General features: G+C 38.1%; 1 protein-coding gene across 4 annotated transcripts in view; it reads left to right on the top strand.

The window, feature by feature from the left end:
- The window catches only part of supt3h (SPT3 homolog, SAGA and STAGA complex component), a 130,713-nt gene that overhangs the window by 47,999 nt on the left and 59,064 nt on the right, over positions 1-23,650 (top strand). The window lies entirely within an intron of this gene.

Here is a 23,650-nt window from a genome sequence, read left to right as displayed (position 1 = left end):
GAACAGGAAACCGACCCTGTGAGTTTTGAGTTAAGTTATGTTTTTTAGATTTGTTTACTTGTCATGTTTTTGTATCCAGCAATATATGGTATAGTGGTGTGTATGGATATCTTGTGGTCATGCATAATTATGTATGTATTTCCATATGTATATTGTTTAACTTATTACGTCCTGTATGTATTGCACCTTCAAGAATAAAAATAAACAAATAAATAAATAAACCCACGTGATATTCTTACATGGAGCTTAGAAGGAGTTTGAGATTGAATAATCTACTGGTTGCTCTTTGCAATTGCAGTGTTGTCAAGCCTCAAAAAGCACCATAAACGTGTCATAAAAAAGTAATCCATACAGCTTGTGTTCTGATATATCAAACTCTTCAGAAGTCATATGATAGCTTTGAGTGAGGACCAGAATGAAATCAAACTCAATATCATTTACAGTCTTCTCCTCTAATGGATTAACCATTTCAGATTAGTGGTCAGTCGATTCATTCATAAAGATCAGCTGCAAAAGAATGATTGGTTCACAAATCTGAAATACATGGCATGGAAACGAGTCTAGAAAGAGCAATGTCATTTTCCTCAGTGGAAACGCTGAGCTCATGTTGGAGACTCTCGCGTGTGTTCTCCCTGACCCCATGTTTGTTAGTGAAAATCCAGTACTCAAATGAAATGGGATGTGACCCTGATGGCCTGTGAGCGGGACACAGCAGCAGGTGCTTCGGGGATCTGCGGCTTAGGATGTGGCTTTCGCTGGAGCGATTGTTCTAAACAACAGAGACAGGTGGCCTATGGCACAGGAAGCTCGTATTGTGTTGTCGCTGTTTGACTTTGGACCGTTCCTCTCATCAATAACCCAGCGAGTCTCTTTGCTCTTTAGAACGACAGGCTGGAGTTTGTTGTCATTGTTGTGAGGCTTTTCCCATGCCATTGTCACAGTGATTTACATTCACGTGTTCTTATATTCTTATTAGAGGCGTGCTTTAATGCACACCACTATTGTACAATTGTTCTCGCTGGTTTGATTGAATACTTGGACATTCATTGTTTCCAATTAATGCAAAATAAATTGATATGCTCATTGTGGGGCCATACGTTACAGTGATTTTACTATGGTTAAGGGGTTTTGTTAGACTCACGGTGAAGCACAATGATCAGTCATGTGCTTCTTCAAATGGCTTATTGCATTTATGGCAACATCAATATAATGAAATAAACCATTGTTTTATAAAAAAATTTCAATAGTCCAGGTCATAGGAGGGAAGCAAAAAATTGAGGGGTGGGGAGGGTGGCTTTATGGTTTATTTATGGCCGTTATTATTTTGATTACAGTGAAGTAATTTAAACTGTTATTCAAAATAAGTATACATAATTGTAGTATTTATTTTAGTACATTTTATATATACATTTTTAACCGTTCCATTTGCTAATTCGTGGAACTTTGTGTTTGACTATAGCTAAGTTTCCATCCACTTGTCAATCGAATTATCTGAAGTTCGGTAAAAAAACTCATGCGAATAAAGCCGGTGAAAGTGTGTTTCCATCCAACGGCTTTAAAGCGAATAAAGACCTGTGCGTAATGAAGTCACGTGCTGTTTTGCGATCAAATTGGTATAGTGAATTGATTTGAGACATTTTAAGGTGTTTCCATTCATTTTCGCACTGAATCGCACAACATTCAAGCCAACATTTGCGAACAAAGTTTTGCTAGACGAAATGCAATTCATTATTTATTCGTCAAATAACGTTTCCATCAGCGTTTATCGCATAAGCCGTATATCGATCAAGATAAAGTCAGATGAGACCGAACGCATTTCATTTGAGTCGATATTCATGAAATTCAATTGAATTTTACTGTTTCCATAAGGCATTTTTTATTCGATATCACTTAATTCGGATGAAAACGTGCGGATGGAAACATAGCTATTGACATTATTCAAATTACTGCAATTATTATGGCACAAAGGATCTCTTGTACACAGTTCTCTGGCCATTTTCAGTTTACTTACAAGTCAAGTCACTTTTATTTATATAGCGCTTTTTACAACACAGATTGTTTCAAAGCAGCTTTACAGTGATAACAGGAAAATAATGCAACAAAGTTTGTTTCGGCTGTACAGATGGAAGCATCTGAAATGTGAAATGGAGAGAATCTGTGAACTCCTTATACAGTAGATCTGATTTTACCCAAATTGGTACAAATGTGTCCTGGACTGTGAGTTAGTCCGGTGAGCTTATGGCCTGACCCGTGACTTCTGCTGTGGTTTCTTCTCATTCTTACCCTAAAGTATTTATCAATGTAAAAATCCTTTCAGCTTTTAGGCCTACTCATTCATTCATTCATACCATGAAACAATGGTAAATGTAAAAATAATTTCATTCAGTGATGTGTAAGCATTGGTTAGCATACATGTACACATACTGGTGTTGACACTAATCAGTTTCTTGTAGAATTCAATTAATGTTTGGTTAAAGCTTTCTGTAAACTGGCTTTGAATGGCATCTTTTTATAATACAAATTGACTGCTTTTGGTATTTACTTATTCTCCCACCAAATGATTTATTCTTTGGAGAAATGCTAGTTTTCACCTAGATTTCACACAGACTACCGTGTCAAACAGATGTTTGCAGTATGTTTGGCTTTGCCGGGTGTGGTTGTGTTACTGTGTTTTTAAATTCACTTGTTAAAGCTCTAATGACCGCGGTGAACGCAGAAGCGCTCGCTTTGTCGCTGTATCTGGGACATTTTCGTGTGAAATCATTTTAAATGGCCATTTTTCACATTTACGATCCACTCATTTACCTAAGCACATTCTTGAGATTTACAAGTTCAATTTTAAGCAACCCAAACTTCATAACAGGAAAATAGTTAAACAAGCAGCTAAACATCTGCGAATTCCCCCCCGAGGTGGGCGGTTTTAAACAAGCACTCGAGAACGCTGCGCCAACAGAAGCTGTGGTTGTTTTTTAAGTCTTGTTTTTCTGTATTTCAAAATTACCAATATCAACCGTATCCTGTTATTGAAGCTGATTGATATGAGTAACACACAGATTTCCGCTCGTCATTCTCAAAGCATGACTGGACGCATTCGAACGCAACAGTCCACTGTGTCACCCTATTAGTGGGATTGTATTTTTGACATGGCGGTTGAGTGGGTGTGGCTCGATCCCTAATTTTACCATTTGCTGCGGTCTGTTGTTGGTGCAATTTTGCTTAAATAACGGTTTGGATTCAATGTGTTTTTTCTTTTTCTTTCTTTCTTTTTTTTTTTGAATAGCCTGAGCACCCTGCAGGCCGTCTTGCAGTTCTTGGCCGTTTTCCCTCACACAAAATGCACATCACATTTGAGACAGCTATGCCCAGATGCTCTAATGTAAATGTTGATTCACAACCAGCAGTCTGACCATCCGGAAAGAGCCAAGACATTGTGCGTGCCAAGAGCAAAATAGATCGCAGCTGAAGACTGGCATGTTGAGTTTGTCCAGGGCCTTCACTTGATTCACAGAGCAGCCATCAGTAACCCATCTGATGTCAGACGTGTCAAACGATCAGTAGCCCAGCTGTCAGAGCAGGAAAGACTGGGGCTGGCCGGATGAAGCTGTATATACAGGTAGTGATAGAAATGTGTCCACCGATTTTGCTAAACCGTTTATATACAGCAAGTTACAGCTACACATTTCAACACTATTCACTGTCTGGTTTCTAGCTCTGCTCACTATGGACATTCATAAGGTCCATAACCATATTCATTAGGTGCACAAAATTAGAATGATTATTAAGTCTGATTTCATTTGATTATATTTTATGATTATATATATATGTATACTGTATATATGTGTGTGTGTGTGTGTGTGTGTGTGTGTGTGTGTGTGTGTGTGTGTGTGTTTTATGCAGGCAGCTCTATGAAATGTATTATTATTTTACAGAACTACTTTCAAGCATTTAAGCAGAAGCCATTAGATCAAAAGGAGTTTAAAGTGTTTTAGCTTTTAGTATGAATATGTTAGCCTTAAAGGAACCCTCCACTTTTTTTGGAAATTCATTTTCCAACTCCCCTTGAGTTAAACAGTTGAGTTTTACCGTTTTCGAATCCATTCAGCCGATCTCCGGGTCTGGTGGTAGCACTTTTAGCATAGCTTAGCATAGATCATTGAATCTGATTAGAACGTTAGCATCTCTCTCAAAAAAATGACCAAAGAGTTTCGATATTTTTCCTATTTAAAACTTGACTTTTCTGTAGTTGCATCGTGTACTAAGACCGACAGAAAATGAAAAGTTGCGATTTTCTAGGCCAATATGACTAGGAACTATACTCTCATTCCTGCATAATAATCAAGGAACTGCTGCCGTACAAGCAGCGCAATGATATTACGCAGCGCCTGAAAATACTCCCCAGCTAGAAAACTTCCAACGTGACCGTCACTAAGTTTGTAATATCATTGCGCCCGCTTCCATGGTGCTGTCATGTACAACTTGCAGTCTGTGAGGTGAACTAAACACTATTGGCTATTTGAAAAGGGGGAGGAGCCATTCAATATGTCCCGCCTTAGCTTCCTGTTTACAGTGGAAATTATGTCAACGCATCAAACAAAGCTGCGCGTTCCAAGGCATCTCACTGGGCCTTTAAGTTTTTATAAAACAAATTCAGTCATTGTGGCCAAACCTTTGACTTTTTTATATATTTTTTTATATTTTTAGTATACAGTGCAAGGAATAGAAACAAAGCAACAACAATGTAGCAAAATAAACAGACACAATAAAATGAATTAAATAGGAAAAAGTTGTAACAAAATGTGTTACTTTACATTATGCAAACTTAAGGGGTTTGGTTGTGTGTTTTTAAGGATATAATTTAAGTCCTGTTTTATATTGTTTCTTTAACTTTTTTGATTTTTTTTAAACTCAATCTGACCAAATTGGATCGATTGCTCCTGTCTGCCTCGCTGTGACTGCTGCTGCTGTGAGTTTGTTTGCTGCGTCTAAGCCTCGTATTAGCTTCGTATTTCTTTCTGTTTTGAACCATCATTTATTATAAATTCTAGTTGTTTATACTACTAAATACAGCTTACTCAACATCTCAGATTAACCTGACATTGCTAGCTTCCGTTATTGTCAGCACAACACGCTAACTCGCTAGCCTTTTAACGCACCACCCGTGCGCTCAGTTATTTATTTTTCTCTCGCGCGCCCGCGCCTTTGAGTTCATAAAAGCCCAGGTGAGTAAGAATCAGTCAACAAACACGGTGAGTAATGTCTTCTCCTGTTATTGTCACCTGCACTTCATGTCACATGTTTACCATAGCCTTCTCTGTCGGCAATATAGGATTTATATGTGATAAATGCAAGGAGACAGTCAGGCTGACGGAGAAGATTTCAGAACTAGAGACACGCATCCAAACTTTAATCGAGAATAGTAAGAAGAGTGCTAGAGCTTTAGATACTATTTTGGATGCGCCTAGCCTAGTGAACTCTTTACATGAGTCGGTTCCGGCTGAAGTAGAGCCCGTGCAGCAGGGCAGATGGGTGACAGTGAGAGATCGCTCTAGTCGCGGATCAAAAAACCACTTTTCCGTTCCGATAACAAATCGATTTGCCCCGCTCAGTGAAACACCCACTGAGAATTATTCTGATTGTGCCCTAGTTATTGGCGATTCTATTACACGGAACGTGAAAATAGAGACACCAGCCACCATAGTCACATGTTTGCCGGGAGCCAGAGCGCCTGACATCAAAGCAAATTTGAAAGTGCTGGCTAATGCTAAACGTAAATTCTCTAAGATTATTATTCACGTCGGCACTAATGATGTTCGACTCCGCCAGTCGGAGATCACCAAAATTAATATTAAAGAGGTGTGTGAACTTGCAAGTACGATGTCAAGCACTGTAATTTGCTCTGGCCCCCTTCCTGTTCGCCGGAGTGATGAGATAGTTAGTAGATTGTGTTCACTCAATGGCTGGCTGTCTGGGTGGTGTCCACGAAATAATATAGAATTCATAGACAATTGGAAAAGTTTTTGGGGCAAACCTGACCTGTTGAAAAGAGATGGTATTCATCCCTCCTGGGATGGTGCTGCTCTTCTCTCTAGTAATTTGGCTCATAGTCTTAGAGATAAAACATGACAATCTGGGCCTCAGGTCAGGAAGCAGACAGACTGGCTTAACCGACCGTCTGCTAGCGGCCTCACGTCACCAAGGTCAGATAAATCCCATCACATAGAGCCTCTTTCACCTAGATATCATCATATAGAGACTGTGTCTGTTCCCCGAACTTGGAAATCAAAAATACGTTCAAACCCATCTAAGGTTAAAAATTTAATTGATCTTCAACAAATAAAAAATAGATATAATACAAATGAGCAAATGATAAAGCTTGGGTTGCTGAATATTCGATCTCTTACTTCAAAAGCGCTAATAGTTAATGATATGATTACAGATTATAACCTAGATGTGCTGTGTTTAACAGAAACCTGGCTAAAACCAAACGATTACATTGCTTTAAATGAGTCAACCCCACAAGATTACGGTTATAAACATGAACCTCGTCTGAAACGCAAAGGAGGAGGTGTTGCTGTAATTTATAGTAATATTTTCAAAACCACTAAGAAATCTAGTTGTAAATATAATTCTTTTGAAGTGTTGGTGCTTAATGTAAAAATATATAGTGTAAACGATAAATCACGTTTGAAAATTCTGCTGGCTACTGTATACAGGCCACCAGGGCACCATACAGACTTTATCAAAGAATTTGCGGACTTTCTATCAGAATTAGTATTGGCTGCAGATAAAGTACTAATTGTTGGTGACTTTAATATACACATAGATAATGAAAAAGATGCATTGGGATTGGCATTTAAAGACATTATAAACTCAATTGGAGTTAGACAACACGTGTCAGGACCGACTCATTGTCGTAATCATACTCTAGATCTAATACTATCACATGGAATAGATGTTGATGCCGTTGAAATACTGCAACAGAGTGATGACATCTCAGATCACTATCTAGTCTCGTGTAAATTACATTTAGCCAAGGCTGCAAAGCCGACTCCGTGTTATAAATATGTTAGACCGATTACTTCTGCTACTAAAGATTGCTTTATCAATAATCTTCCTAATCAGTTTCATCATCTCAGCATCCCGGATAGCTTAGAAGAACTTGATATTGCAACAGAAACTTTTAACTCTCTCTTTTCCAGCACTTTAGACACAGTTGCTCCGCTGCGCTTAAAGAAGATTAAAGAACATAGTCCAACGCCGTGGCACAACGAGCACACTCAGGCCCTTAAGAGAGCAGCCAGAAAAATGGAGCGCAACTGGAAGAAAACAAAACTAGAGGTGTTTCGGATTTCATGGAAGGAGAGCTCGATTGCTTACAGAGAGGCTTTAAAAGCTGCTAGATCTGCTTATTTTTCAACCCTATTAGAAGAAAATAAACATAATCCTAGGTATTTATTTGAAACAGTGGCTAAACTAACGAAAAAGAAAGCTTCAAGCCCAGAAGCTTCCAAGAAACACAGCAGTAATGACTTTATGAACTTCTTCACTTATAAGATCGATAATATCAGGGACAAAATTATAACTATGCAACCGTCTAATACAGTATCGCATCAGGAAGTGCATTGTAGTCTCCCTGAGGGAAAATTTGATTCATTCATTGCTATAGGAGAGGAAGAATTTTGCAAACTCGTCAAATCATCTAAATCCACAACGTGCATGTTAGACCCTATACCGACTAAGCTGCTGAAAGAGATGCTTCCAGATGTCATAGATCCTCTTCTTAATATCATTAATTCATCTTTGTCTCTAGGATACGTACCAAAAACCTTTAAGCTAGCTATGATTAAACCGCTTGTTAAAAAACAGCAACTTGATCCTACAAAACTAGTCAATTACAGGCCGATCTCTAATCTGCCATTTCTGTCAAAGATATTAGAAAAAGCAGTATCCTCACAACTGTGTTCCTTTCTTGAAAGAAATGATATCTGCGAGGATTTTCAGTCCGGATTTAGACCGTACCCTAGTACCGAGACAGCTCTCGTTAGAGTCACAAATGATTTGCTCTTATCATCCGATCGTGGTTGTATCTCTCTATTAGTATTACTGGATCTTAGTGCTGCATTTGACACCATTGACCACAACATCCTTTTAAATAGACTCGAACATTATGTTGGCATTAGTGGAATTGCACTAGCATGGTTTAAATCATACTTATCTGACCGTTATCAGTTTGTAGCAGTAAATGAAGAGATGTCTTATCAATCACAAGTTCAGTATGGCGTACCACAAGGCTCAGTACTAGGACCGCTGCTGTTCACTCTGTATATGCTACCATTAGGAGATATCATTAGGAAACATGGAATTAGCTTTCACTGTTATGCCGACGATACTCAGCTGTATATTTCTTCAAAACCTAACGAAACCTACCAATTCACAAAATTAACGGAATGCATAGCTGATATAAAAAATTGGATGACTAGTAATTTCCTACTACTAAATTCAGAAAAAACAGAGATTCTAATTATTGGACAAAAAACTTCCACACGTAATAACCTAGAGTACTGTCTAACACTTGATGGCTGCTCTGTTAAGTCTTCGTCGTCGGTTAGGAACCTGGGTGTGCTCTTTGATACCAATCTTTCATTTGAAAGTCATGTGTCTAGTATCTGTAAAACCGCTTTCTTCCATCTTAAAAATATATCTAAATTACGTCATATGCTCTCAATGAATAATGCAGAACAATTAGTTCATGCGTTTATGACCTCAAGGCTAGATTATTGTAATGCTCTACTGGGTGGCTGCCCTGCACGCTTAATAAACAAACTACAGCTAGTTCAAAACGCAGCAGCTCGAGTTCTTACTAGAACCAGGAAGTATGACCATATTAGCCCCGTTCTGTCAACACTGCATTGGCTGCCTATTAAACATCGTATAAATTTTAAAATATTGCTGATCACTTACAAAGCACTAAATGGTTTAGCTCCGCAGTACTTGAGCGAGCTCTTAACTTATTATAGTCCTTCACGTCTACTGCGATCTCAAAATTCCGGCCAGTTAATAATACCTAGAATATCAAAATCGACTGCTGGCGGTAGATCCTTTTCCTACTTAGCACCAAAACTTTGGAACAGTCTTCCTACCATTGTCCGGGAAGCAGACACACTCTGTCAGTTCAAATCTAGACTAAAAACACATCTCTTCGGCCTAGCATACACATAACACATTATAGACTTATATAATTAGGCTGCATAGTTTAGAACAGCCGGGACCGGGAACACTTCCCGTAAATCCTGATGTACTTGGTACATCATAATAAGGATGGCGTCTACGCTAATATTAGTCTCTCTGTCTATCCCGAGGTTTACCGCTGTCCACCGGAACCAGGCCGTATCCAGATCTGATGAAGGACCAGCGCCAGGACACGACGACGACGCCGCTGACCTGAAGTGTCAACCAGTCTCTCCTCCTCTCCACTCCGACTTCAACCAACCGGAACTGGACAAATACTCTGATTCATTCTGAACTTCATACACTGTTCACTCATTAGCCAGAGGAGAACTGGCCCCCGACTGAGCCTGGGTTCTCCCAAGGTTTTTTTCTCCATTCTGTCACCTGATGGAGTTTTGGTTCCTTGCCGCTGTTGCCTTACCTTCTGGCTTGCTTAGTTGGGGACATTTAATATTCAACAATATTATAGATCTGCCTTAAAGGTGGATGATGATGAAATTGTTTTTTTGTATTATTTTCATGTTATCACTGTGAAGCTGCTTTGATACAATCTGTATTGTAAAAAGCGCTATATAAATAAAGATGACTTGACTTGACTTGACTTTTTTCTAAAACAGTTTTGTTTCATCTCATGTGTTATATATTTTAAGACCAAACAATTCTGATTCAACCAATGGTGTGACTATCTGGTATGGTATGTTATGGTATAGTATGCTATAGTATGGTTTGTATACTATGTATATGCTATAGTATTGTTTGGACTATCTGTTTGGCTGACCAATGGCAGAGTTTGAAACCATCATTATTTTTTTTGCAAATCTGGTCATTCTTGTGGCACAGAAATGAGATCCTTCACCTTTAATTCATACGTCATTATTGCCACTGAATTTCGAGGTAAAGTAACTGTTGTGATTTATACCAGACTCATATTGAGACTATTCTTTGGAATACTGTACTTCCCTCAGCGATTTTTCACCTGCTTTTAGGGTTGTATTGTTATTTTGTAGTTGACTGCTGGTTAATCTCTCTTGTTCTTTTGTGTTTTGCATGTGGGCCGACAGCAAACACCATGAGCTCATGCTGTCTGCTGTTGGGTTTTATTGGTGCCATCTTCAGACACATCTGTCATTGAGTTAGTGTGAGTGTGTCAGTGTCTCCTCTCAGTATTTACAGTAGTTTAGTCAGCAATGCATTTGAATTATATTGCAAATGTTGGTTTACAGTGCAATTTTGACATCGCTGCACCAGAATGTAAGCAAACAGATGAGATCCAGAGCTTTCACTGAGGTTGACATTTCCAATAGGTATGATTATATTTGTTTAATTGGCATTGCACACAAAGAAGTTTTGCTTTTTGACATGTCGGAAAACAAACACATTACATGTGCTAGGAGCCAACAATACTTACAGCCAATGGAAACTCATGATCACATGTGCTCTATGTTTGCTTAAGTTATCTTATGAAAATATTTTTTTCATTCAGTTATTTATTCACTCATTTACTTTATTCATTCATTTTTAATTTTTTATTATTATTATTATATTATTACTATTATTTATTATTTTTAAAAGTTTTCTCTCACTCGCTCACTTCACAGGAAAACTCAGGATTTCTCAGCCAAAACTAAAAAGGTAATATCTCAGGAGAGTTCCTTAAACACAGTCAACACTTACTTATCTCACTCCACAGGACAAGAAATCCAAAAACACAGGAAAATCCTTCTTGGAGTACATGCATAGTGTACATAACTCCCAACATAAACAAACCAGGCTAGACAATGACTGTGTAAAACAGAGAAGTTTTTGCTTTTGAGTTTTCCGTTTCAAAACCATCCCCGGTCACATGGAACCCACCGAAAATGGCTAAAAACACTGTATTCTTCTGACAGGCCATTAGATGGCGATGCAACACTATAGATTGAACACGTAATACGCATGTGCATGACGTCATCGTTTTCAGAGATTCGCGTTTTTGTTGTTTACATGGAGACCGTTTTTCAAAAGCTTTCACTTAAAACGGCGTTATCGTGTAAACGAACGTCCGAAACGCATACAAAGTTTTGACTTTTTTTTGTTGAAAACGGTGTTGTGTAAACAGCCCCTGAGAGTGGTATAAATGGAAGTCGAAATGAGCAGGTGATTAGATGCAGGTGTGTGTGATTAGTGTTCACAATGCACCGCACAAACCAGGGAGCGTCGATGTTCACTGTGCTCCCTTCCCGGAAATTACGTCACATTTCTGATTCTGATTCACACGATACACTGATTCACAAGCTCGGGGGCTATAGGGAGCTGATTAAGGCGCACCTTGTGTTCATTCATTCATTCATTCATTCATTCATTCATTCATTCATTCATTTTTAGTTGTTTTGTTGTTCATTCATTTTTTAGTTCATTCATTCATTAATTTTTAGTTGTTTTGTTATTTATTCATTCATTCATTTTTAGTTGTTTTGTTGTTCATTCGTTCATTCATTTTAAGTTGATTCATTCATTCATTCAATTCATATTTTAGTTCATTCATTCATTCATTCATTCATTCATTCATTCATTCATTCATTCATTCATTCATTCATTCATTCATTCTCCTACAACAGGTTTACATTTATCCAAGGTCAAAAAACTAAATTTTTTCTCATAATATACATTGCACATCACTTCATTTCTCAAAGAGTCTGAAAACGGTTTGTTCGTAGATTTAGTCCCTCTAAACCCCTCTGTTCCCCGAGCCTCCTCTGCTCTGATTGGTGGGATGGCCGGGTCTCTTGTGATTGGTTACTGCTTACAGCGCGTGTCGGAAACTAATATATCTGAATTTCAGCTCCGGAGGCTTCTTCAGCGTTGTATACTCAGTTTTGCGAACAGTAACAATGGCATCAGTTTTTCCCTTATCAATTCCAGCGCGAGTCCTCATCCTTTTGAAAGTGGATTTGTAGCGCAGAAAACGACATATTCTTGACATGTCGCCAACATGAATGAAAACTCTTCCAGCCTCAGCTACAGTGTTTGAGGGCGGGTCAAAGTAGGGTGTGTGCATCCAATGACATTGGCATTATGGAAATTTGTTACATTAGGCATTTAACAGGAAGTGAGACTGGAAATAATGACAACTCGTTTCGGCAGTTTAGAATCGATTCGTTGTTTTAGGAGACAATAACTCCATTCATCGTGCACTATTGTATTTTTTTAAATGTAATGAAATGTTTAAATGTTACGTTTGGAATGCTATTTATTGATTAATGACTTAACGCTGCAATATGTTCCTATGTTTCCTTTCTTCCTGTCCAGGAACTGCAGATGAAATTTTGCTCTCTAGATATAATTCTGGGGCAGCCATGGACTGTCCATCATCTCCATTGTTAAATAAACTATTCAAAAGTTTTTAGTTGTTCAAAAATAGACCTGTCATACTGAGCATCTCTCTAGAGTAACAAAGTCTAATGGGAACCAAAAAATGTCCATGACACTCTCTCAGTATTAGCACAAACCCCTTTCAACTTAGACTCCTGCTCCTATCTCTCCACAAGCCTACGAGGTTTAAATGTGATTAGGAGCGAGGGAAAAGGCACACGTCAATAATCACTCACTTATCTTCATTACGTGGTGGCAGCAGAAACTGTGATTTGCGGGTCGCATGTGTTTGTGATAAAGGAACTCTCCGGGGCTTTGTGCCGAGTGCAGCGGGGTTCACGTGTTGTCCAGCACTCAGCTCCAGGTGCTTTTCAGCAACTTTTACCTCAAATGAAAGTGTCCTGCCAGTTTCTTTTGGCCTTGGGTTTCTTAGGATGAATGATCTGAGTTCTTGATCACTCAGACACAGGAATCGTAGACTGTGCCATTTGTTTCGTTTTGCTGTTTTCAGTCTTTCTTGGGCATGTTGAATGCCATTGAATCTGCAGAATTGAGTTTAACAATACAAAATATTCTGTCCAATATACATAGGACATTTAACCCTGGTCTCTTTTTTTTATACTGTCATCATTGCACATTTTATTTTTCATTATAAGGCTCAATCCCAATTCACCCCTTGCCCCTACCCCTTGTTTTCGAGTGTACCCCTTGGCCCTTAAAACAGAGTTACAATGGCCAAGGTGTTGAAATATTCCCCTATGAAATGGAACAACCCTTCATAAACCAGGTACGTCATCAGTCGTCGATGATGGCTCTGACGTTATGGAAGCGCCGAGGGTTTACAGGATTTCTCCATGACAACGACTGACAACGATACCAATATGCCGTCCTCCACTGTGGAAATCTCTGTCGTATGGGCTGCTGGTAGTGTAAAGCGAAAGTAAATGTTTCAATGTGAAATACATGGCTATAATTGAGTTATTGACTGTTGTGTTTACACGATAACCACGCGATGCCGGACTGATTCACTCGCTTTATAAAGACATGTGACAACAAATGCTTTTTACTTTAGTTTAGCTTCATTGACGTTAACGAAGCAAGCAACACTGCCTGGTTACCGAGGTAACATGCTAGCAGCTGAATTAGCGACTTTCTTTCACCGTTTGTGAAGCCATCTCGCCGGTGATTCGCGATGCATTCTAGGAACTTTATCGTAGCCCTCCGTTCGGAGTGTGCCTCTGAAAAATCTCAGTTTCGAGGGCTATGTAGGCCTACGCTTCTATCGCAAAAAGAATCGGGACACGCTACCCCTAGACGTCAACGCGCAAAACGGAGGGTTAGGACCAAGGGGTGAATTGGGATTGAGCCTTAGATGTGTTTGATTCATAATGATTTAAAAGAAGTGGATCTAAAAGAAGTGGATCATTTTTGTACTCAAACATTGTGACTACTTCAGAATTGTGCTTCAAAGAAATAGCTGTACAATATATATTTTTCTAACAAAACATCTATACAAAGCTTTTTGAACATGAACTTGTTTGATGGTTAATGAAGGATCTAAAGTAGCATCTGAGTGATTCTAGAACATTCTACTTTTGTCTATTTGACCTGTGTTGAAACATGTCCGCTGTGAATATTTTAGAAACGTGTTCCTCGATCGTACATGAAATGGCTGTATTTGTTTGGACGAAGTCAAATAAGCGGTCAGTAATAAGTGTTGAAGGTCTCAATAACGCTTGCCAATGCATTGAACAAAATAACAAACTGTGCTTTCACTTACGACTGGAGCTGCCACAACTGTTTATTTTACCAGACAGTGTCTGCCAGCAACTTCACAGATTTTTAAACAGACATTCAGAGCTTTTGTGTCATTTGACGGGTAGAAACAGAGCAGGGAGTGTGTGTGTGTCCATTAGAGTGATGTGTGTACGGCCATAAAGAAGCAGTCAGCGAGGTTTCACTTAAATTTGAGACGAGATGAAAGGTCACACTAGACTTTGCGCTCCATTCATATCCATTCAAATCTAAGCGTGTTCATAGAAGTTTTGTCTCTCTGTGTACTGATGGTTGAGTTTAGTAACTTGTGAATTTGTGTGATCGGTCTATATATATATATATATATATATATATATATATATATATATATATATATATATATATATATATATATATATATACACACTATATTGGCAAAAGTATTGGGACAGCCCAAATAATTGACTTCGGGTGTTCCAATCACTTCCATGGCCACAGTTGTATAAAATCAAGCACATTGGCATGCAGACGCTTCTACAAACATTCGTGTGAATGCACTCAGTGAATTCAAGCGTGGTACTGTGATAGGTTGCCACCTGTGTATTAAGTCCATTCGTGAAATTTCCTCACAACTAAATATTCCACGGTCAACTGTTAGTGGTATTATAACTAAGTGGAAGCAATTGGGAACAACAGCAACTCCACGTAAAATCACAGAGTGGGGTCAGCGCATGCTGAGGCGCACAGTGTGCAGAAGTCGCCAACTTTCTGCAGTCAATAGCTACAGACCTCCAAACTTCGTGTGGCCTTCAGATTAGCTCAAGAACAGTGCGTAGAGAGCTTCATGGAATGGGTTTCTATAGCCGAACAGCTGCATCCAAACCTTACATCACCAAGTGCAATGCAAAGCATCGGATTCAGTGGTGTAAAGCCTGCAAAGCAAGGTCCATAAAGACATGGATGAGTGAGTTTGGTGAGAATTTATCTTGGTTCATTATGTTCATTTTGTCATCATTTGCTATATCCAGCAAAGTAAACCATCAGATTGAAAAGGTGATTCTCACAAAACTGCAAGCTTTTTTTTTAAAGGTAAATTAGGTGTCTTTCCAAAAAAGGACTCTTGGAGACTCCAAAGGGACATCAGATTACCAAATGATATAAGGAGCCCATATAATTCATACATTTATGCACACTGCTGGTCATACAGTGGTGGGATGTTTGGATGTTTAGTCTGTTTTTACGTGAGGGCTGGTGCTCTTCGGTAACATCATAGAATATGGCAGAGCTCGAAACACACACTGGAATGAATAATTCACTGAAAAGGCAATGCGAGTCTCTATTCTCTCTTTACATTAGCACTGTTTTGGACTGATTTGAATGCGTTCACTTACTGGATTATTGGACTGAAAACTTTCCCGGAGTTTAGCGGCTTAAAATGATCTGATTGCAAATAGAGAAGATAAATGGAGTTAAAGGGTTTGATTGAAAAGTAAGAGGGATGATGATTTCAGAATCAGAATAGAATAGCGTGCACTGATGAAGTCAATAATGTCGATTTTGCCTTCCTGTTGATTTTAAAGTGTGTCCCTTTTATGCTTCATGCTGATAATCTGGACTTTCTCATTGCACTAATTCAGAGCTCATAAAACTCGAGTTCCCTCATATCAAGCTCGACGTCTGTTTTGCCGTCTCCTCTGTCTGAAAATAGCCCAGGTCCAGCACAACCCCACCCTATCACTATAAACGCCTCTGAGCCTGGAAAACTCCACGGCAGACACACACGCTGTAAATGCATTTCAAAGTGGAAAAATCCTGCATAAAGTGTTATGGAACGGTCCGGAGAAGGACTAAAAGGTTTCTAAGGCCAAAATTAGATACACACACACACACACACACACACACACACACACACACACACACACACACACACACACACACACACAGGAAATATTCACTTTTTCCGGTTTATACTGTAGCTAAACACTGGCTTTTTTTTTTTTTTCTTTCAGTGTCTTTAAAGTGACCCACAATATTTAGATGCTTTCCTTGTGCTGTGATCTCATGTGAAAGCCACCCAATGTTGAAGTCATTGATGAAAATTGCAGATACTGCTGAAACTGTCAGTTGGAAGTCAAAATCTAGACGTGAATCTCAGTATATTTCCAGACCACAATTCACCCTGGATCAAAAGAAATTATATTTAGCACAAGGAAAATTAGGCCTACTTTTCAGACCATTAAGAATGTGACAAATTATCTGCTGTAATGCAAAACTATATTGTTTAAATACATTTATTTTTTATTTAATTTTATTCTATTATATTCTTTTTTTAATTCTATTTTATTTTATTGTATTTATTTATTCTATTATATACTTCTATCCTATTCATTTTATTTTATTATTCTTTCTATTATATTATATTCATTTTATTTTATTGTTTCTATTTTTTTTCCTATTCATTTTATTTTATTATTCTTTCTATTATATTATATTAATTTTATTTTATTGTTTCTATTTTTTCCCTATTCATTTTATTTTATTATTATTTTTATTCTATTCTATTCTATTCTATTCTATTTATTTGATTATTTTTTATTCTATTCTATAATTTTTTATTATCTTTTATTTTTCTTGTTTTGCAGAAGAATAAGGCTGTGGTTAGTTTGAGTCAATGGTCTGGACATCTACAAAAGTGTATTATGTTGTGAAGTTCTGAAGTTGTTTCCAGGATACGAGGATGTTTTCTCACGGTGTTGTGATGTCAGAGCCCAGGTGAGACAGCCAGACTGCGTGACAGTGTTTAAGGACGGCATGTTACAGTCTAGAAACTTCCTCCTTCCTCCCCGTGCAGATCTTGCACTCGTCTCCACGGCCCACGAGAGAGCCTGAAATATAAACAGAGTTTGCCGTTCTGCAGTTTATCTTGGGCTTAAAACTGCCTCATTGACTTGATTCAGTGCTTTGGTTCGGATAACAGTAGTTGCTGATTGAACAGGGATAAAGCCACTCTCTTTATCTACCTAAGTAAGACACACTCTACCGTTGTGAAAGGAAAATATTATCCTTCTGCCCACGCTAGTGTAGTCAGCGTGTGCTGCCCGTGGGCTGAGCACATGCAACTAAGAGAGCACAATTTGTTTTTATATAAAACAAGCCATACAACTTTGGTTACAACCCTAATTAGATTTATCCCAGCCGTCTGCTGAATGAATTCACAATCATAATTGTGTCGGTTAACCATGTAACAATAACTTTGGGGATTTTGTGATGTTTCAAATTTAGAATCATTAGATGTAAACCTGAGGCCACTCACCAAATGAGTAAGCGAATAGTTGTGTTGTTTTAATTAGTGATCCTGTAACTATCATTGTTTTTCTACTAGAGTTTGTGATTGATACAAACTCCTACACTTAAGGATTAAAGTTGGCAGGGAATATAGATAAAGAAGTTATGCTCATCAAGGCTACATTTGTTTGATCAAAAATGTAGTAAAAACAGTAATATTGTGAAATATTATTTAAAATGAGTTTTCTATTTGAATACATTTTGATCGAAGCTGAATTTTCAGCATCATTACTTTTTAGTGTCGCATGAACGTGCTTAATTATCAGTTATTACATGCTTAATTATGCGTGTTCAAATATATTGTACGAGCTTCTGCACTGGTGTGTGCTCAACAAGCTTGGACGTGTATACGACAAAGCTGCTTTACAGAGATAAACGTATAATTTAAGTTAACAGAGATTGTTTTGGCTTTATAGCGGTTCTTGAATAATGTTATTTTCCAGCTAAAGTTAGTTTTGATTGATTCACTTCCGTCGAAAGGATAATTTGTTATTAAATTAGGGGCCGCTAAGATGACACCGTTCTCTCTACACAGACTTTAAATGTGAACCTGTGAGAAACGCTGATGGCGCTCACGTGCGCATCAAGAATTAATTATATAGTTATGTGGGTTTGAATATATGTGCGCATGTCTGCAATTCTCTACAAACCAAGCCTAAACAAACTACTTGTCCTGCCTATAAATTTGATACAGAATTGTATTTTATTTTATTTTATCACTACGGGGGAGATACGCAAATTTTCCACAGTGCTTTATCTGTAGAGTGGTAAAGGGATCCTCCATAGGGAGAGGCTAGTTGGCACTTCAGCACTGCATTGACATCGGGTCCAGGCGAAGGTCCTTCATCAGATCTGGATCCGGCCTGGATCCGGCCTGGATCCGGCCTGGATCCGGCCTGGATCCGGCAGGCTGCGGGAAAACCTCGGGATAAACAAAGACACTAAAATTAGCGTAGATGCCATTCTTCTTATGATGTAACGAGTACATCAGGATTTAAGGGAAGTGTTCCCAGTTCCGGCTGACCTAATCTATGCAGCCTAACATTGAGTTATAGAAGTCTATAATGCATTATGTGTATGCTAGGTCAAAGAGATGTCTTTAATCTGGCTTTGAAGCGCTGCGTTGTTACACTACGTGAACTCACTCAGAGCCCCACACAGAAGAAAATGAATAGTTGAATAAAGTCTTTTCGCACAAAAAGTATTCTCGTCGCTTGATAAACTTAAGGTTGAGCCACTGTAGTCACTTGGACTATTTTAACAATGTCTTTAATAACTTTCTGGCCGGCAAGTTTAAATTACAATAGAAGCCTATGGAGGAGTATTGAGAAAGTAAACTGGTTCAACTTTTCTTTTTTTAGTTTTACTTTCAAGCTAATCCTTTTAGTTTCCTCTGTTGACATACAGTACTGTATCGCGTTGGTCACAGAGTGTAAGAGACGTCTGGCCCCGGGTCCCTGTGGACAAGATGTTTACTGTAACCATCTCTGATCTCTGCACTGCATTTAAACATTGATTGTTTTCTGGAATCAGGACTGTCAAATCAATGTGTTTACATCAGTCACATTGCTCTTTCTGTTTCTAAGCAAACCCGGGCAGCTGGAGAGATGGAAAGAGGCGGAGGAGGCCGTCAGCGCACCGCAGGCGTGTAAACATCGGCGGTGCACTCTCAACACAAAATCTCTATCCAAACATTCAGCTTATTTTTGCAAAACTGATGATGCTGTCTGGCATCTTAGAAAGAGAAAAGGACTCGATTCTTATCGTGAGGCTGGGCTCGGTTTAGCGCTTCTGATGTTAGTTACAGCACTGGGGGGTCAAAGGTATTTCAAATGCAGGAAGTTTCACTGAAATCCAGCTTGCATGATCATGGTTGTGCAACTCAATTTGGAGATATTGAGTAATATTAGCATTTCTATAGAAGTTATCAAACTTATCTGTGCTTTATCTTTATCATTCTGTGCTTATCATTCCTTTTAACTGAGTAGAAACAATCTAAACTGTGTAAGAAATAATGATTAATGCACAAGGCTGCGTTTCCCAAAAGCATCATGAGCCGAAGTTGATTGTGAAGAGCATTGCAACCAATGTTCTCTATTTTATATTAACTTAGCTCACGATGCTTTTGGGAAACGCATCACTGGTCATCAAAACACACGGGTTTATTTTGTAATAATGAGAGACTGATTGACCAATTGGCACAGAAACTTTTAATATTAGAAGATCCATCAACATGTTTTTTGTTGTTGTCAAAATCCTTTAAAAAAAAAGCATATTTTATTAGACTGTGCCCCATAAAAAAACTTTTTTATTCAATTAACACTTTGGATTTTTTTTTTTTAACAAGCTTTTACTTGTCAGTTAATATCCATAATTTTTTCTGGTCATGAAAATAAATAGCCATTGGGCTGGCATGGAGAAACGAATACAAAACCAGGAAACAAACAAACTCATTGATGAATCCGAATTAAACATACCAGAAAGATGCATGATACATATTTATATGATGTCAAAATCCATATTAATGTCCATTAATGTCAAGTCAAGTCAAGTCACCTTTATTTATATAGCGCTTTTTACAATACAGATTGTATCAAAGCAGCTTCACAGTGATTACATGAAAAAATACAAAAAACAATTTCATCATCGTCCACCTTTAAGGCAGATCTATAATATTGTTGAATATTAAATGTCCCCAACTAAGCAAGCCAGAAGGTAAGGCAACAGCGGCAAGGAACCAAAACTCCATCAGGTGACAGAATGGAGAAAAAAACCTTGGGAGAACCCAGGCTCAGTCGGGGGCCAGTTCTCCTCTGGCCAATGAGTGAACAGTGTATGAAGTTCAGAATGAATCAGAGTATTTGTCCAGTTCCGGTTGGTTGAAGTCGAAGTGGAGAGGAGGAGAGACTGGTTGACACTTCAGGTCAGCGGCGTCGTCGTGTCCTGGCGCTGGTCCTTCATCAGATCTGGATACAGCCTGGTTCCGGTGGACAGCGGTAAAACTCGGGATAGACAGAGAGACTAATATTAGCGTAGACGCCATCCTTCTTATGATGTACCAAGTACATCAGGATTTACGGGAAGTGTTCCCGGTCCCGGCTGTTCTAAACTATGAAGCCTAACATTGAATTATAGAAGTCTATAATGTGTTATGTGTATGCTAGGCCGAAGAGATGTGTTTTTAGTCTAGATTTGAACTGACAGAGTGTGTCTGCTTCCCGGACAATGGTAGGAAGACTGTTCCAAAGTTTTGGTGCTAAGTAGGAAAAGGATCTACCGCCAGCAGTCGATTTTGATATTCTAGGTATTATTAACTGGCCGGAATTTTGAGATCGCAGTAGACGTGAAGGACTATAATGCGTTAAGAGCTCGCTCAAGTACTGCGGAGCTAAACCATTTAGTGCTTTGTAAGTGATCAGCAATATTTTAAAATTTATACGATGTTTAATAGGCAGCCAATGCAGTGTTGACAGAACGGGGCTAATATGGTCATACTTCCTGGTTCTAGTAAGAACTCGATCTGCTGCGTTTTGAACTAGCTGTAGTTTGTTTATTAAGCGTGCAGGGCAACCACCCAGTAGAGCATTACAATAATCTAGCCTTGAGGTCATAAACGCATGAACTAATTGTTCTGCATTATTCATTGAGAGCATATGACGTAATTTAGATATATTTTTAAGATGGAAGAAAGTGGTTTTACAGATACTAGACACATGATTTTCAAATGAAAGATTGGTTTCAAAGAGCACACCCAGGTTCCTAACCGACGACGAAGACTTAACAGAGCAGCCATCAAGTGTTAGACAGTACTCTAGGTTATTACGTGTGGAAGTTTTTTGTCCAATAATTAGAATCTCTGTTTTTTCTGAATTTATTAGTAGGAAATTACAAGTCATCCAATTTTTTATATCAGCTATGCATTCCGTTAATTTTGTGAATTGGTAGGTTTCGTTAGGTTTTGAAGAAATATACAGCTGAGTATCGTCGGCATAACAGTGAAAGCTAATTCCATGTTTCCTAATGATATCTCCTAATGGTAGCATATACAGAGTGAACAGCAGCGGTCCTAGTACTGAGCCTTGTGGTACGCCATACTGAACTTGTGATTGATAAGACATCTCTTCATTTACTGCTACAAACTGATAACCGTCAGATAAGTATGATTTAAACCATGCTAGTGCAATTCCACTAATGCCAACATAATGTTCGAGTCGATTTAAAAGGATGTTGTGGTCAATGGTGTCAAATGCAGCACTAAGATCAAGTAATACTAATAGAGAGATACAACCACGATCGGATGATAAGAGCAAATCATTTGTGACTCCAACGAGAGCTGTCTCGGTACTATGGTACGGTCTAAATCCGGACTGAAAATCCTCGCAGATATCATTTCTTTCAAGAAAGGAACACAGTTGTGAGGATACTGCTTTTTCTATTATCTTTGACAGAAATGGCAGATTAGAGATCGGCCTGTAATTGACTAGTTTTGTAGGATCAAGTTGCTGTTTTTTAACAAGCGGTTTAATCATAGCTAGCTTAAAGGTTTTTGGTACGTATCCTAGAGACAAAGATGAATTAATGATATTAAGAAGAGGATCTATGACATCTGGAAGCATCTCTTTCAGCAGCTTAGTTGGTATAGGGTCTAACATGCACGTTGTCGATTTAGATGATTTGATGAGTTTGCAAAATTCTTCCTCTCCTATAGCAACGAATGAATCAAATTTTCCCTCAGGGAGACTACAATGCACTTCCTGATGCGATACTGTATTAGACGGTTGCATAGTTATAATTTTGTCCCTGATATTATCGATCTTATAAGTGAAGAAGTTCATAAAGTCATTACTGCTGTGTTGCTTGGAAACTTCTGGGCTTGAAGCTTTCTTTTTCGTTAGTTTAGCCACTGTTTCAAATAAATACCTAGGATTATGTTTATTTTCTTCTAATAGGGTTGAAAAATAAGCAGATCTAGCAGCTTTTAAAGCCTCTCTGTAAGCAATCGAGCTCTCCTTCCATGAAATCCGAAACACCTCTAGTTTTGTTTTCTTCCAGTTGCGCTCCATTTTGTGGTATATAATATATCAAATTTATCAGTGTATCAAATGTATTTGTAAAATACCAATATTGGGAAGATTTCATAGGGATGACAGAAACATGTCCCTACTTATTATGGTGTAGTCTAAAGCATTTTTTTAAACGTTTTATTTTATTTTTTTATTAGTTTTCTTATTTTCTTATTTTTTTTATTTTTATTTTTTATAAATGTTTTAAGTGTTTAAAGGGTTTTTAAGCTTCCATCCAGATCTGAGTTGATTTTTTGGTCCCACTTTATATTAAGTGGCTTTAAGTACTATGTACTTACATCGAAAAATAAGTACAATGTACTTATTGTGTTCATGTTTTATTGTAAAACACTTTTGCTGCTATTGCGGTGTGATACTGGTAAGGTTAGGGACAGGTGTGCTGGTATGGGTAAGTTTAAGGGTGGGTTAAGGTATAAAGGTAAGGATCAACAGTGTAATTACAAATCTAATTACATAACTTAATTACAGCTGTAATTACATGCAGGTATTTTTAAAATATAAGTACAATGTAAAAACATGCATGTACACAATAAGTCCATTGTATCAAATTATTAATTTCAATGTTAGTACATAGTACTTATAGCCACTTAATATAAAGTGGGACCGATTTTTTTTTTCACGGTTCTGTCTGAAGCATCTTGATGCTCTCAATATTGTCTTACTGGTGTCCTGTTTCTGAGCTGAAATGCTTAAACAAATGGAATAAATTACAACTCTGCAGTAAATTACAGTTTTTCCTCTGGGAGGCATTTGGATTAAAATGCATGTAGGTTAAAGAAAGAGGAGTGCAATAAAATTTAATTGAGACTGTTATGGTTGAGATATCTATTAACCGGACACATGGAGCCAGAGTTTGAGCAGTAGGTGACTATACAGTAAGTGTCTCC

This window comes from Phoxinus phoxinus (genome assembly GCF_949152265.1).
Source record: "Phoxinus phoxinus genome assembly, chromosome: 13".
NCBI classification, from domain to species: domain Eukaryota; kingdom Metazoa; phylum Chordata; class Actinopteri; order Cypriniformes; family Leuciscidae; genus Phoxinus; species Phoxinus phoxinus.
This window is presented reverse-complemented; position numbering and strand designations above follow the sequence as displayed.